The 18045-nt window shown below is 40.6% G+C and overlaps 1 pseudogene; it reads right to left on the bottom strand.

The window, feature by feature from the left end:
* The window catches only part of LOC108519921 (bromodomain-containing protein 7 pseudogene), a 30600-nt pseudogene extending 13266 nt beyond the window's left edge, over positions 1–17334 (bottom strand).
* Positions 17335–18045: the final 711 nt, after the last annotated feature.

Raw genomic sequence — 18045 nt, 5'->3', positions numbered from 1 at the left:
CATACAAATAATAAACTGAAAAAAATAGAATTTGCAATTAACCAAAGGATAATTTCCCGACTTTAAATAAACAAGAATCCATGATCCATTAGAAAAATAAGGCAAAGGACCTGAACAAAAAAGAAATACAAATGGTTCTTAAATAGGTGAAAAAATATTTATCTACCTTATGTAAGAAAAATATGAATAAAACTTTGCTAAAAGCCATTTTTAATTTATAAGATTAGACTCAACAAATCAGTTGGGCAACACACACGTTGGCAAGGATGTGGAAAACAGATGCTCACAAGCATTACTGAGGAGAGTGTAAAATAGTGTCACTGCTATGGAGGACAATTTGGCAATCATCAAAATGAAAAATACCCTTTGAACCGCAAACCCCTTTCTACATATTTATCCTACAAAGACACCTGCAAACTTTAAAAATTGAGGTATATACAAGATTCTTCATGGCGGCATTATTTTGGTAATAGTCAAAAAGAAGAAACAAATACAGTAAAACATCCACACAGTGGACTGCTATGCAGCTGTGACAATAAATGAGGAAGTTTTATGCATGTACTCTTATGGAAATATCACTGGGATAAAGGAACTGAAAAGAACAAAGTGCAAAGCAGTGTCTGTAATGTTTTGTGTAAGAAAGGGGAAAGGATAACAACATGCTTTCATATTTGCTTATATCTGCAAAAAGAACTCGGGAAGAATGCAGAGGAAACTAAATGAGTAGTTGTTCATAGAGAAGCGGAAGAGATGAAAATCAGAGTAGAGGTGACGACGCAGGGCAAGTGAGCCCTCAAATTGCGACTTAGCCCGGGAAGATCCGTGGCTTCCCCCAGGAAGGAATTCAAGGGCAAGCCAGTGGCATTAGCAACTTTTATTGAACCACCAGTGTACAGCAGCAGAAGTACTGCTCCCTGCAGTGTAGGCCTACCCCACAGGCAGTGTGCCCAAAATGGCTGCTCAGAGGCAGTGCTGCAGTCATATTTATACCCACTTTTAATTATGTGCAAACTAAGGGGCAGATTATGCAGACATTTCTAGGAAAATGATGGTAACATCTGGGTTGTTGGGTTGTTGCCATGGAAAGGGGTGGTAACTTCCGGTTGTTGCCATGGCAATGGTAAACTGACATGGCACACTGGTAGGTGTGTCTTATGGAAAGGTGCTTCCAACTCCTCCCTGTTTTAGTTAGTCTTCAGTTGGTCCGGTGTCTCGGCCCTGCCTCTGAAGTTGACTGAGTGCTGCCTCCTGAGTCACGTCCTGCTTCCACCCTCATAAGACTTCTCAATGTTTGCCCTGTTAAAGCATTTTGATATTTAAATCGTACAAATGCATAACTCTTCAAACAAAATCCAACAAATAACTTTTCTAAAGAAAAATATATTATTTTTTATAATTCTAAGAGTAACACCTACTTATGGAACATTTTAAAAGAACAGGGATATAAAAAACAATCTTTCATAATCCCCTTTCTAGAAATAATCACTGTAAAGATTCTGGCATATTTCCTTTCAATCTCCTAAGCAGATCTCCATAAATATTTGTGTCTATACTTACAAAGTTGGCATTACACTTTTGTACTTTGCAGTTAACACTTGAGATAATTTTACAAGCATTTTATCATGTCATTTAAAACTCTTAATAATCATAATCTTAAAATTCATTTTTCAAAAAATGTTAACAGTAAAGTCCATTCTTCCTAACTATTGATTTAAAAAATTCATTCCTAATTAACTGTAGCCTTAAGGTTTCCCTCAGGTTTCCCAAACAGGGCACACGCAGGACAATGCCTTCAGGACATCTTTGCCAGAGCTCCCTCAGCCGTGCTGAACTGCTGTTTTGCCACATTAACAGGGGGTGCCATGGGAACCACTCTAGAGGGTTTGTTAAGAGGACAGGAACTCAGAAGGCATATTCATGGAATACACAATTCCTGAACTTCATCAATGCCCATGACTGTTGTCGTTGTTGAGTGACACAGTGCTGGGATATTTCACTACAGGCATACCTCAAAGATATTGTGGGTTCCATGCCAGACCACCACAATAAAGTTAATCTCTCAATAAAGTGAGTCACCCAAATATTTTCGTATCCCAGTGCATATGAATGTTATGTTTACACTATACTATAATCTATTAAGTGTACAGTGGCATTATGTCTGAAACAACAATGAACATATTTTAATTTTATAATAATTTATTGCTATAAAATGCTAATGGTCATCGCCATCTGAGCCTTCAGTGAGTGATAATCTTTTTGCTAGTGGAAGATTTTGCCTCCATGTTGATGGACAATGACTCATCAGGGGGTGGTTGCTGAAGGTTGGGGTGACTGTGGCAATTTCTTAAAATGAAAAAAAAAATGAGGTTTGCCACATCAAATGAGTCTTCCTTTCATGAAAGATTTCTCTGTAGCATGCAATGCTGTTTGATAGCATTTTACCCACAGTTGAACTTCTTTAAATATTGGAGTCAATGTTCTCAAGTCCTGCCGTTGCTTTATCAACAACATTCGTATAATATTTAAATCCTTTGTTGTCATTTTAACAATACTCACAGGATCTTCATCAGGAGTAGATTCCCTCTCAAGTAAACACTTTCTTTGCTCATTCATAAGAAGCACCTCCTCATCCACTCAAGTTTTATCATGAGACTGAAGCAATACGACTGCCTCTTCAGGCTCCCATTTCTAATTCTGCTTCTCTTGCTATTTCCACTACACGTGTAGTGACTTCCTCCACTGAAGGCTTGAACCCCTCAAAGTCATCCATGAGGGCTGGAATCAGCTTCTTCCAAATTCCTGTCAATATTGATATTTTGACCTCCTCCCATGAATTGTGACTGTTTTTAATGGCATGTAGAATAGTGAATCCTTTCCAGAAGGTTTTCAATTAACTTTGCCCAGGTCCATTAGGGGAATGGCCACCTATGGCAGCTACAGCCTTACAAAATGTATTTCTTAAGTAATAACACTTGAAAGTCAAAATACTCCTCGATCCATGGGCTGCAGGATGGATGTTACATTAGCAGATGTATTAGTCAGTTCTCGCATTGCTTTAAAGAAATACTTGAGACTGGGTATTTTATACATAAAAGAGGTTTAATTGGCTCGGGGTTCTGCAGGCTGTACAGGAAACATGATGCTGGCATCTGCATGACTTGGAGAGGCCTCAGGAAACTTACAATAATGGCAGAAGGTGAAGGGGGAGAGAGGGGTCTCACATGGCAGCAGCAGCAAGAGCAAAGGGAAAGGTGTCACACACTTTTAAACAACAAGATCCCATGAGGACTCACTCACTGTCACCAGAACAGCACGAAGGGGATGGCGCCAAACCATTCACGAGAAACATCTCCATGATCCAATCACCTTGCATCAGGCTCCACTTCCAACACTGGGGATTACAGTTCAACATGAGATATGGGTGGGGACACGGATCCAAACCACCTCAACAGGCATGAAAACAAAACGAATTTCTTTGTACATCTCCATCAGATCTCATAGGTGATCTGGTATATTGTCAATCAGCAGTAATGTTTGGAAAAGCAATGTTTTCTGAGCAGTAGTTCTCAATAGTGGGCGTAACATATTAAGTAAACCATGTCTTAAACAAATGTGCTGTCATCTGGACTTTATTGTCCCCTTTTCAAGCACAAGGAGAGTAGATTTAGTGTCATTCCTAAGGACCCTAGGATTTTCAGAATGGTAATGAGCATCGGCTTCAACTTAAAGTCTCCAGCCGCATTAGCCCCTAGCAAGAGAGTCAGCCTCTCCTTTGAGGTTTTAAAGCCAAGCATTGTCTTCTCTCTAGGTAAGAAAGTCCTAGATGGCATCTTCTTCCAATCCAAGGCTGTTTTGTCTCCGTTGAAAATTTGTTAGTATAGCTACCTTCATCAATGATCGTAGCTAGATCTTCTGGATAGCTTGTTGCGGCTTCCCCATCAGCACTCGCTGCTTCACTTTGCACTTTTATGTTATGGAGAAAACTTTATTACTTAAACCTAACAAGCCAACTCTGCCAGCTGTCAGTTTTTCTTCTGCAGCCTCCTTACCTTTCTCAGCCTTCACTGATTGAAGCTTAATTATTTCTAGCTTTTGACTTAAAGTGGGAGACTTGTACCCCTTCCTTTCACCTGAACACTTAAAGGTCATTGTAGGGGCTATTAATTGGCCTAATTTTAATATCACTGTGTCTCAGGGAAATAGGGAGGCCCAAGGAGAGGGGGAGAGATGGGGAAACAGGCAGTCAGTGGAGCAGTCAGAACAAAAACATTTATCAATTAAGTTCATTGTCTTATATAGGTGTAGCTCATGGCACCCCAAAACAATCACAATAGTAACATCAAAGATCACTGCTCTCAGATCACCAAAACAGATATAGTAATAATTAAAATGTTTGAAATATTTCAAACTTTGAAATTTGAATATTGTGAGAATTACCAAAATGTGACACAGAGACACAAAGTGAGCACATATACACAAAGTGAGCGATATATTTGCTCAACGCAGGATTGACACGAACCTTCAATCTGTAAAAACGCTGTAGTATCAAACGTTTGCATTGCTGGTAAAACTTGGAATGGAGAGGAAAGACAAGAGGATGTCAAGAGATGGTCATTGTTTAATGAGTTATACAGAAGCACACTTATGTAGCTCTTCCAGTACTACAGTGGTGTGTGTGTGTGTGTGTGTGTGTGTGTGTGTGTGTGTTTTGCATGTTGGTCAATTTTTTTTTACAAATGAAATATATAAACATATTGAAATGAAGTTTAGCAAGAAGTCACACAGTCTTGTAGTTAGGTTATAGAAGATTTAAAGTTGAAAGATTTGCATCTGAATTCTGGTTCTGACTGTTAAAAACTGTCTTTTTTTCAGAACTCTGTGGGGGTGAGGGGAAGCCCTGTAGCCCACCCAACTCCAACTAGCGTCTGAACTAGATTCGGTAGATGTGTCTTTATTTATATTTGTTAACAGGGCTATAGCATGATTGAAATAAGATGCAGCAGAGGCTAATTTGGCAATGATTTGGCAGACAGAATGGAGAAAAGAGAGACAGAGACAGCAGACTTGGGAGTAGTCCAAGGGAATGAAAGAGGGAATGGAAAAAGGAGACTGTGAAGGAAGAACTGATGGGGTTTGAAAATTGCTTTGATGTCACGGTCAAGGAAAATGGAAATAAATTAGCAAAACGACCTATTTAAAAGAGAAAGCAGTGAGGGATTAATTTGGAAGTGGGAAAGGGCAAATAATGAGTTTAGTTTCAAACAAGCTGAGCTTCAAATGCAATATATACACAAAGAAAGAAAGAGGAGTAGCAAGATGAGATGGGCAAGAAAAGATAAATATGTAGGTAAAAGAATTGAGATGCTAGACCAGAACTGGGGGCAGCATGAGAGACACGTGGTAAGGATGTTTCCAAGATGGTCTGGCAAAGGTTCTCTTTGGATCCATAAGGCAACAGAAAACACAGATTATTTAATGAAGTTGAAACAATAAGCAGAATATTGAGGAGTGACACCAAGTTTGACTGAAAGCTCCATTCTAAAGAGATGAATAATTCTTAATGTGAGACGGGGGGTTTTGACATACCAACTTAAGGAGTACTAGAATCTAAAGCCATTGTCTTTCAGTGGGGACTCCAGGGAACACCCAGCAGTTGATGAAATCAGAAAATTTTTATGTCACTCCAAAGGAAACTAAGATACAAAAGATTGAGATACACGGCCCCAGCTGACTGTGAACAACCTTTAAAATCTGCCCTTGGCTTTGGGAATGCTTTGAATGAATTTGCTCTAAGTTGCTAAGAAAAGGCAGAGGGCGGAGTTTGAAACTAGAATTGTTAGGAAGAAGTGAATTGGATTACAGAGATAGAGAAGATACATTCTCATTCTAATGCCCAAATATATTAGGTCTTTAGGTAACTGAATAGAGAGGGGGGGAAAAAAAACAAATAGCAAAAACATAGACTGCAGTTTCCCCTTGAGGTGGTAGCCTACATGAAGCAGTTGAGAGAAGCATAAAAAGTGTTTCTTATAAAAACTTTAATCAGTCTTTGATTATCCACATTGATCTATGTACCTTGCAGATTAACCTTGGAAGTTATCTTGTTTCCTTCTAGTTGGCTACCTCACATTGACAATTCCAAGGAATATACACCCATTTTCATTTAAGAATATATAAAACACATTAAAATTATTCCATAAAAGAATTCCTAATTGTTTGCTTTCCAAAATCCAGTGTGAAGAGATTTTTAAATCATCTGATAATCTAGGAAGATCTATATTAATACAGTGTTTCAATAATATCTTGAAAATCGATTGAATGACTTCCTGGAGTGAAATATTCCCAGTCCTAAATCATTCTCTGGGAAGGGAGACATATTTGAGCAGCTGTGTATCTTTTTTTTTGTCTCATTATATACAAGTCTTTGTATTTTCCATGTCCCCAAGTCAAAGACCACCAGAGACACAAAGTTGGTTTATTGATGAAATTGGGTCGGTTGGCTCATCGTGATGAGGGAGACCTCACATCATGAGGGACCATGGGGCATCTCAGTAAGAGGATGTTGAAGAGATCTTATTATAGGACATGTTTAGGAGATTTTAGGGAGGGTTCAAGGCTCTGTCAGGAAGGAGGAACTATTCCACGATAGAAATTTTTACATTGCAGGTGAGAAGAACAATGCAAGGCTAACACTGTAATTGTCAAAGCAGCAGCAGTGACTCATCTTAGCCTGAATAGGGGATGGTTGGATGGTTTTGTGGCTTGGACAATATTCTTGTTTTGTCTTGATCGATTAGAGTGACTGAATGTCCTTGAATGACACTGGTATCCTGTGCTGTGAAATAGTTTATGTTAAATGGATGAACACCATGGCCTAGCTGTGAGTGGCGAGCCAGCTCGTAGCAACACTGGGGCCTCGCTGATAGTACCAGTCTTGCTTTCCACTAACTGAAGCTGCCTTTCTCTTAGTATGAGCTCTGCCCAAATGCTCCTAGTTTCCAGTTTCTCAGCAATTAGCACCATGTGTGTTTATTCATCCAACAAGTTTCTATTAAGGACCTCCTGTGTGCTAAAGCTATAACAGTAGGCAAAACAGATATAGATCTCTTAAAATTAGAGGCAGTGAGTAGAAGAAAGATAGAAATTCATTAATTTTTAAAAATCCAAATATTTCATTACAAGCTGAGATAGTTACTATGAAGGAAATATGCAAAGAGTTCTCAGAAGCTGTAACTATTCTAAAGAGTCAAAAAATGATGTTTAAGCAGAAATCCAAAGGATAAGTGAGAGTTGGTCAGGTGAAGAAGGTGGGGAGGGAGGGTGGGAAAGGCATTCTGGGTAGACTGAATCATCTAACACTCAGAATGCAAAGACCCTGAGGCAGAGAGGCTTTGGAGAAACCCAAAGAAGGCCAGTATGTCTGGCTCCCTACTCATCTCTAAGCTATTTCCAAGTCTTCCCTTGGACCAAACAGTATTTATTATAATATTCAGCATTTTAAACAATGAGTTAAAAAATCCAACGCGTTGTTTGAAAGCCAATTAGCTTTAGCTGAAAAAGCCACCATGATGGTATGTAAGAGTTAATACGGTTTCCAGAAGCAATGGTCTTAGCCTCTGAGAACTCATCAAAACCTTTAATGTTCCAATTTGAATCTAGAACCTTGGTGTTTTCACACTGAATGCTTGGACCATTCCTGCTCTTCTCCCCTCATTTTAAAATTAGTTTCTTGTATTCTATGTCTTTCCTTAATTCCCTAGCCCCCCCTGAGGGTAGAGTTCTATCCTATTCCTCTTCACATGCCCCCAGCACCTTGGCATTTAGTTGGTTTTGTTGGTTTAACTAACGTTTATTGAGTAATGTACCCATTTACACTCCACACTAGGACACAAACTCTAAAAGGATGGATCTGTCCTCAGAAAGTTAGAGTTGTGCAAGGATCTAACCCACCATCTGAATAAAAGTGAAATCCAACTTTTTGGCCACCTTATCAAATTGTTCAACACAAATTTCTGTATGGCTCCTCTCATGATAAAATAATCTTTATTTGACACTTCAAGGAAACTACTTTTAATACTGTTTTCTATTTGTCTCAGAATGGAGTCTGACGATTACAAGACGGTATTACTGTTGTTAAAACCAAGTGGCTTAATTGTGATCCCATTTACAATTGATGTGTTCACCTTGGGGGATTTGAAAATGAGGTGTGTTTCCTTTTATGTTTTCCATGGCAGGCCCTTGTAATGGTTGTATGAGCACAAGACTGAGAATTAGGAGCCCTTCATTCTGTCCCTGACTCACCAGGTTACCCGACTTAACCTCATCTCATCTGCAAAATGGGGATAATAATACTTACCTCCCTCACTGGGGTATCACGAATATTAATTAGTGTTTGTCAAGTGCTTTGAGATCATCAGATGAAAGGCCCCGTGGAAGCTCAGTATAAAGTACTATTCTATCAATCTCCCCGCCCCCCACTTTCACCTGAACAGTGATTACCAATTACAGCCAGCTCTAAAAGGCTCTAATGCCACATTCAGACACGACAAGGCAAGTTTTATTGGTCCATTAGGACATAGCTATTTGAGGGAATTAGTTTTGTGAAAATGGTTATTATGCCAAGGGCTTTTATTTTAAGCAATCGTTGCTCTTAATAGTTAATAGTTAAATATTAAGCCATTTGGAAGGGCTGGTTTCACGTTTTGATTGGAAGGACAGGCCTTCATGCCATGCCATTTACATCTAAAGAAGCTTAGGCATGTGGTGTGGGAGAACCTACTTCCCATAAAATGAAATTATATTTATATAGAAGCCAACTTTGGTTTCTGAGAAACCAGCTGGATGGTGAAGACAATACTATCCACTTAATTAGAAAAGGAAGAAGTGACTCCCATGTATAATTTTCTGGATTCCAATTTCAAAGGATTCATAACTCATGAAAAATTAATTCTGTCATTAGAACCACATTTCATATGTGGCAGCAAGCTAAATCAGTTCATGGTACCTTTTTTTAAAGAAAAGTTCTTAGCAAGCTAATGTTCAACTTCAGAAAGGGGGCATGGACTCTTAAACAGCTGATTGTTGGATTGAAATAACTTATGTTCTTTGAAGAATCAAAGCACTATTAATTTATCCTGTTCCAGGTTTGTTTGTATGTTTTTTTGATCTACTATCAGAGATTTTCCTGGTTCAAAAGTAATTGATTATTTCTTCGGAAAGCAGGGTATTAGCTAGATGAGACCATTTCAAAAGCTAATTGAGTTGTTACAATGAAGATCTTATTGAGATGTCAGGTGACATATTCATATTTTCATGACTACAAATTTATTTTAAAATATGAAGTAGAACTTCTTTAAAAGCCAATTTACTCAATCATTGCAGAATGTGTTTTTAAAAAATTTGAAAGTCAAGACAGACGATAGAGGGACAAAATTTTACCATTATTTTTCATATAGAAAGTAATAAACTAGTTTCTGATCATATAGATCACAAGGCAACTTATCTTCATAATTCATGTCATGTTCATAAACACTGTATGACCTCATTTAGATTCATTCCCACCTTGTGATAATTTATGTGTAAAGAGCAGTAAAACCACCATTGTTTCACCCATGAAGACAGTGCTCCTTAAGTAAATTCACTGTGTAAACAAGGGAAACAGGTTTTCTTTACTTACGAGTGAGGTCTAACATTGTCCAGGGCCTGAGAAACCAGCTAGCAGCATTGTGGGCATACAAAGAGCATGTCAATTACAGATGATTCTTATCTATCTATTAACATACTTAGCAGTCCCCTGGCTAAAACTTATAACCCATTATCCTGATCATAATTTTCTGTTTATTTACTAACACAAACACATATCTTTTTAAAAACATCACAGATTTAAGTGATCTAACGAGCTTTCTTCTATGCTTATTTTGTTATTCTAAAAATATTTTCATTAACACTGAAAATCATTTATTCATTCCTTCAACAAACACTACCCCAACTGAGAATGCTATTGTCCCCGACTGGGAGGTGGGAGGGTAGAAAGATATTTTTTTAAAACATTGGCCAGGCATGGTGGATCACACCTGTAATCCCAGCCCTTTGGAAGGCCAAGGCAGGTGGATTGCTTGAGCCCAAGAGTTCAAGCAGCCTGGGCAACATAGTGAGACCTCATCTCTACTAAAACTAAACATTAAAAAATTAGCCAGGTGTGGTGGCACATGCCTGCGGTCCCAACTCCTGGGGAGGCTGAAGTGGGGGGATTGTTTGAGTCCAGGGGATCAAGGCTGCAGTGAGCTATGATCATACCACTGCAGCCCGGGTGACAAAGCAAGACCCTGTCTCCAAATAAATAAATATTTTTAAAATGTTGTGTAGTGTGACATAGAAAGGAGAATCTTATTTATTCTGGCAAATTCTCGGCAGGGCAGATGGTGGAAAGGGTGGTGACAGGCTGCATCTTCTGAGAAAACAGTGAGGAGTTGTGAGAGGTAGGGAGGGGCAGGCAGGAATGGAGGGGTAGCTGGCATGCCCTGGGGTGGGCAGACTGAGAAGCAGGGCAGGCTCCGGTCAGCAGTGACCTCACCATTCATGCTAAATGAGCTTGATTTTATCCCAAACATGATTTGACATTGTTGGAGGGTGTCAGTAGTGGGACATGACCAGATTTACGTTTAAAAGCTCTCTTGGGGGCCAGGAGGGGTGGCTCATGCCTGTAATACCAGCACTTTGGGAGGCCAAGGCAGGTGGGTCACTAGGTGAGGAGATGGAGACCATCCTGGCCAACATGGTGAAACCCCATCTCTAATAAAAATACAAAAATTAGCTGGGCGTGATGGCACGCACCTGTATCTCAGCTACTTGGGAGGCTGAAGCAGGAGAATGGCTTGAACCCGGGAGGCGGAGGTTGCAGTGAGCCGAGATTGTGCCACTGCATTCCAGCCTGGTGACAGAGCAAGACTCCATCTAAAAAAAAAAAAAAAAAAAAAAAAAAAAACTCCTGGGAAGCCCTGCAATTCTCCAGACCTGGCTTATCATCAGAACCACTAAAAAACACAAACAAAAGCAAAACCCTTTTAATATTTCTTTGCAAAAGTGAAAACACAAAAAAACAGAATCATATAAAAAAGGAAAGGCAAACAATTCCTTGTTTCCTTCACACTTTCACTAACATAAAAAGGTTGTCTATCACTTTTTTAAAAGTTTTTTTCCAGTCTTTATGCAGATCCAAGCAAATATGACTATGAAATCTTTTCACCAGGCAAGGTCATCCTATCATCCCAGCACTTTGGGAAGCAAGGTGAGAGGATTGCTTGAAGTCAGAATTTTGAGACCAGCCTGGGCAACACAGTGAGGTCCTGTCTCTACAAATAATAATAATAATAAAAATTTTGAAACATTATCTGGATGTTCTGGACTCCCCAAGGCTAGCAGCCTCCACTCAGGTTCTCCTGTCCTGGGGTGAGGCTTCCCGTGGCCTGGCCTGCTCCATTCACCTGTAGATTTGTGTGAAATGCTACCTCAAGAGGGTCAAGACCCCCACAGGGAGGCCACAGTGGGGCAGCTGGTACCCCAGGTCCTTGCCCAGACTGTGTTGGATTCCCTCTGTTGTGAGTTTGGGGTCCGTGTCTCCCACCAGCCACTGCTTCCTCCTGGGCTCTCAGCCTCCCACCCCTCGTCTTCCCTCCCATGGTGGCCTTGATGCATGGTGACCACTGCCCGGCTTGCCTCCTTACTCCAGTCATACCCTCGCGCGTTCTCAAGCCAACCACGGTGGGAGATTCCAACTCACGTGGAGTTTTTGGTGGTTGTGGGAGATTGGGTGTTTTCAAACATTAAAGACATTTTGAGTAAATAAATTTGCTTGATATAAGCCATCCCCTCAACAACAACAACAACAACAAAAATTAGCTAGGTGTGATGGCACATGCCTGTAGGCCCAGCTACTTGGGAGGCGAGGCAGGAAAACAGCTTGAGCCCAGGAGTTCAAGGCTACAGTGAACTGTGATTGTGCCACTCAGCCTGGGCAACAGAGTAAGGCCCTGTAGGGAAGGAAGGAAAGAAAGAGAGAGAGAGAGATAAAGGAAAAAGAAAAAGTCTTATTTTCCTTTTCTTAACCCGAAGACAGCAGGTTATGGTCATCATTCCACACCTTGCTTTTTTTTTTTTGAAACAGGGATCTTGCTATACTGCCCAGGCTGGTCTCAAATTCCTGGGCTCCAGCAGTCCACCCACCTCAGCCTCCTGAGTAGCTGGAATGACAGGTCTGGGCCATGGCAGCCATCTGCTTTTTGGAATTGTTATGGAAGGGCTGAACTGGGAGTCTTTATCTGCACAAGGCTCCTTGCTGACACTGATAATTAGATGGAAATACAGGCCTACGTGACAGATTGAAAGAATATAAGTTTGGAAGCAAGAGCCCAGTTCAAAAGCAGCAGGAGTAGAAAGAAAGCCACACTTCCAGGGATATTAGGATCCTGGGTAAGAGAAATTTCTATTGTAATTAGGCTAAAATCTCCAACATATTGAAACTAGGTATTTTCTATTCCTGGTAAGTCAAGTTTCACCCCTGTAGCGCCCTAAACAAGGAAAGGGTAGGTGCCGCCGAGGGAAGAAGGAGCTATGGGGTAAGGGGATACTGGCTCGGTGGAGAAAGTGTAGGCAGGCAACGGCTTCCGCTCTACTCCCCTCAGGGTGACAGAGGAGGGACTGGGTTTGATCCCTAGGGGGTCCCTCGGTAATCTTGTGGGGAAACAAGAAGGCACCTCATATTCTCTGGGGGTCTGCAGAGAGATGCTTAGGTTGGCTGAGCTGCCTGGCAAGCCTCCTAGAAGGTTACAGCACTGGGGGTGGCAGGTCCTTGATTTGGAAGTCTTCTAGGTGGACCTTCTACAACAGATCCCAATGGGGATCACCCTCAGGACTGCCATGGCGTCAGAGGACCGAGTGCCATGGCGTCAGAGGACTGAGGCGGCTCCTCCACAGGATGGGCTTTTGGGTCCAGGCTGAGCCGCCGAGGCCCCAGTGCCAACACTAGGCATGGGGTCAGGATTAAGACCTGGACTGATAGACCCAAGCCCCCTGCTCTTCCCCAAACCCAAGTTGGCCAAGCTGCCATCTTGGACAGGAGCTGAGGGAGGCACAACAAATCCGCAATTTTTTGTTTATATATCTAAGAAATACATGTGCAACTCCACTGCACTACTATTTAAGTTTTTTAAAAATAATATATTAGATTTTAGCCTTCTCCCAAGACCAGAACATTCAAAGATGGCTAAAATAATTTTGCCCAGGGCCCAGAAAAGTGCTATTAAAATATGCAGGTCAGAGAGGAATTGAGCTGATGTTTATTGGCCTCATATTTTAAAGGTGAAAATTAGGAAGGTTCTTAAAGAGTTATGAGGCCAGTGGTAGGACTTGTTTTAGAATTGCCACTCATGAGGTCTGGCTTTCTCTACTTAAGATTATTCTCTTTTTACTTATCACTTTTGTGGTGTCTTTGGCATACTTTTGTATTTTACTACGAAAGCATGGGAAAAGTTGTGTCATTAATAGAGCTTTGCAAGTAGCAATCACTATGGATCTCTAAACCCCCGGGTCACTGGAGAATGGAGGAGCCTAAATCTCTGCAGCCTGGCTGGAGACTTTGCTGCATTGCTGATGATACATGTTGATCAATAATTGTTTTCCAAAAAATAAAGTTTTATTTGATTTATGTACTATAAAAATCATTGTTCTTTTAAGGCTGAAAGAATCCCTGCTCTCAAAAAGGACATGATTCCTTGGTAGAAAAAAACTGATCCTTGAGAAAATTCACCTTCAGCATAGCTGGTTTCCTAGATACACGTTTTCCCTTTGAATGTGACAGCCACAGTGGCAAAGCTTCCAGACGAAGGTCCAGTTACCATTTCCATACCACCGAAAAAAGTAATTGGATGTGCCGCATTCATATGCACACACAGCTTATTCTGTTAATTGAGGCATAAAACACGGCATGAAGAACTGACAAACATCTTTTTCTTGGGCTCCTAAAATGTTGGTGCGGTCCAGAATTTATCAGCAATTGAGGTGTACCATATAAAGAGTTGACATACATTATTTGATCACAAAATCATGTAGTTCTTAGGTAAATGACTTAATTGTATAGCATTTTAAAATTATGTGTAATTGTAAGACTTGGTGTTATATAATTTGGTTGCTGTTCCTCTTCATTAAAGACTTTTGATAGTAATATAAGCCTTGAGTACTTGGTGATGCCAAAGGCTTTAACCATTAGATGTAAGTATTATTAGAGCAATAAAACATGTCCGTATTCCTCCTAGTACAGACGTTATGCTCTTTTTTAAAAAAAGAAAAAAACGTTTAGAAGCTTTTTTGCAAATAAAAGAAAATAAAACCATTTAAAATAACATTTTTACTATAGGACAGATAATTCAGAGAAAAACAATTATGAATTTAAACATTTCATGTGAAGAAGTCAAGAATTTATTGAGAAAAAAGAAAGCTTAACCAAATTGATTCAATGTATTACTTATAATTGTTTGATTTTGATGTCATTCTTTCCATATAGGTAGTTTTGTGTTTGGAGTTCTTTTGGGGGAGAATTTATGCCTTATTTCTCAAATCTTCTGGCCCTGGGATCTTCTTTCACCTTAGATTCAATCTGTCGTGTCTTTCCTAAAAAGTAAAGCTTTCACACATGCTAAGACTGCATTTCCAATTTTTATCCTGGTAAAGCAAAGCAAAATAAACAAACAAAATTTCAGCTATTTAAAATAAGTGAAATCTTCTCAGATGTTTACAAAGTTAACTGAGAAAATGTTGGGGAAATTTCACATGGATAGCATTTCAGGGACTTCTCTTAGCTTTTCAGTTTTCACAGTGGATTTCTCTTTTTCAGTCTACTTTTGGAGGCATTTGAGTGTAAATGGGGAGAAACTGAGTTACTTGTCAAAATTATTCCATGCAAGAAAATGTGGTGTTTTGGGGTCTCAGTAATAACCATTTTGGCAGAGACCCGCTAACTGTACAAGGAAATGGATGAAGTACTCGCCAATGGTCCTTGTGTGAGGCCGATTCATGTTATGACAAATATTTACTGAGTGCCCATTATTTGCCAGGCACTGGGAATTCTGATGGGATTTTACTCAGAATCATGCACATTTAGTTCACATTTGATGAATCAGAAAGCAGGCTTGAAACCATGTGATGGTTAATATTGTGTGTCAACTTGATTGTATTGAAGGATGCAAAGTACTGTTCCTGGGTGTGTCTGTGAGGGTGTTGTCCAAGGAGATCAACGTCTGAATCAGTGGACTGGGAGAGGCAGACCCACCCTCAATCTGGGTGGGCACAATCTAATCAGCTCCCAGCACGGCCAGAATAAAAGCAGGCAGAAGAACGTGGAAAGACTAGACTGGCCAAGTCTTCTGGCCTCCATCTTTCTCCCGTGCTGGATGCTTCCTGCCCTCGTACATCGGGCTCCAAGTTCTTCAGGTTTTGGACTCTTGAACTTTCACCAGTGATTTTCCAGGGGCTCTCAGGCCTTTAGCCACAGACTCAAGTCTGCACTATTGGCTTGCCTGATTTTGAGGTTTGGGGACTTGGATTGGCTTCCTGGCTTCTCAGCTTGCAGACGGCCTATTTTGGGACTTCCCCTTGTGATGGTGTGAGTCAATTCTCCTAATAAATTCCCCTTCATATATACATCTATCCTATTAGTCCTGTCCCCCTAGAGAACCTAATACAAACCAGAAGCATCAATTCTCTTCTAATCTTTGGGGAAAAGAAAACTGGCTTATTTTTAAAAGTATGACTAGTAAAACAAGTTTTCATCTCTTATTTTAGTTCACACAGTCAGCAGGATGATAGTGGGAAAGGCATTTACTTACTGTGGGCCTTGGGTTTCTCATCTAAAATTAGGGAATTCATTAGAACAAAAGATTTCAAAGTGGTTCTCAAACTGTCACGTGCATTGGAGTCGCCTGGAGGGTTTGTTGAAACACTAATTTCTGGACCCCACCCCCAGATTTTCTGATTCAGTAAGTCTAGGGTGGGGCTGAGAATTTGTTTTTCTAACGAGTTCCCAGGTGATGCCCATCTGGGATCACACTTTGAAAACCACTGGTCTAGGGTACTTTGATCTACCCATAACTCTCTGACCTTCAGTGTTTAACGATATATGATCTTTTCCATTAAACTTTCTCAAAAGATTTTTCTTATGATAATTTCATCTAAGACTGTGCAGACTAGCACCTAGAACATTTATTCAGTAATCCCTCATCCCAATGTAGATTTTCAAAATTTGGACACTGGGAGAGTTAAGAGTAATTCCTTTATATCCAAGAATGCATGAAAGTGATCTTCATTTCTAGATTCACGCCTTATTTATTTACACTTAAGTGATAACCAGCTCTGCTCTGCTGAAAATTTCAGCCGCTTTCACTCCCCTCTTTTCTTCCTGGCAGATCTTGAGTCCTTGCAGGGAGGAAAAGGAGAATACCTTCTTGGCATGTAAAGTCAGGCACAAACATTGATAAGTGGAAGTGTAAATAAAGTTGTGGTCAAGTTGTTGAGCTTTTCTATGATCAAGCAGGTACTGAAAAATCTGTGGGATCTATATAAAGATGTTTTAATGTCTGTGTAGGGGGTGGTAACTCTAAACTAAACTGTTTTGGTTTTTTTTTTTTTTTTTTTGGAGACAGAGTCTTGCTCTGTTGCCAGGCTGGAGTAAAGTGGGGCGGTCTCAGCTCACTGAAACCTCTGCCTCTGGGGTTCAAGCAATTCTTATGCCTCAGCCTCCTAAGCAGCTGGGACTACAGGCATAGGCCACCACACCTGGCTAAATTTTTTGTGTTTTTAGTAAAGACAGGGTGTTATCATGTTGCCCAGGCTGGTCTCCTGAGCTCAGACCATCTGCCCACCTCGGCCTCCTCCCAAAGTGCTAGGACTGTAGGCATGAGCCACCGCACCCAACCTAAAATGAACTCTTACACATGCCACAGATAAGAAGAAACTGGAGGAATCATTGTGACCAGGTCAATGTCCTTTGGCTTCTTGCTGTTTTCCCCCCCTCTGATTTTCATCCTTACGTAAAATTTTCCCATATCAAGCCACAATCTCCTTGATCCAAACCTTGCATGAAAGTCTTCGGCTCTCACCATTGGTGGCTCAAAAGTATCTTGAACTCTGGGCAAATGGCAATGACCTGCTCTTGGCCACCTGGATCAGGTCAAGTTGGGCTTAGACTTTGGATGAGGTAGAAGCAGTGGGGCCTGCTCATACCTCCAACACATCCAAAGCTGCTGTGGGTCTTCTGGTCAGCCCACATCTGGCTACATCTGTCATGTTCAGTTTTATACTATTCTAAGTTTTCATTAAGGTACATATTTATTGACAGCAACAACATACATGATACTGATATTTGCATCTCATTTTACTATTTTGCATTTAAATGGGGTGGGAAAATGGTCTTCCTTTAGGGTGATAGGCTCATAAGATTAAAAATAGTCTGTTCTGGGATTTTCAACTTTATTCAAGAACATCACAGTTCAGAGGGTGCCTTTGGGGCCCCCAAGGATGGAAGTATGGAGCTGGTGGGACAGATCCCCTCAATTAACTTGGCTTTCATCCTTTTTATATATTAGGGTTCTACATAGGATTTTGTTTAAAAGACATTTAGCAGCTTTAAAAAGTGCAGTTTGAGGCCAGGCTCACACCTGAAATCCCACCATTTTAGGAGACCAAGCTAGGAGGATCATTTCAGGCCAAGAGTTTAAAACCAGTCCGGGCAGCATAGCAAGACCCCATCTCTACAAAAAATTTCAAAAGAGTGGGGCATGGTTGCACACACCTGTAGTCCTAGCTACTCAGGAGGCTGAGGTGGGAAGATCACTTGAGCCCAGGAGTTCAAGGCTGCAGTAAGCTATGATGGTGCCATTGTGCTCCAGCCTGGGCAACAGAGTGAGATCCTGTCTCTAAAAAACAAAAAAAATACTGCTGTTTGAAAACTACCAATTTAGTCTAACCCCCCATTGTGCAATTGAGAAAACTGAGACT

This window comes from Rhinopithecus bieti, unplaced genomic scaffold (assembly GCF_001698545.2).
Source record: "Rhinopithecus bieti isolate Rb0 unplaced genomic scaffold, ASM169854v2 scaffold_46235, whole genome shotgun sequence".
Classification (NCBI taxonomy): domain Eukaryota; kingdom Metazoa; phylum Chordata; class Mammalia; order Primates; family Cercopithecidae; genus Rhinopithecus; species Rhinopithecus bieti.
This window is presented reverse-complemented; position numbering and strand designations above follow the sequence as displayed.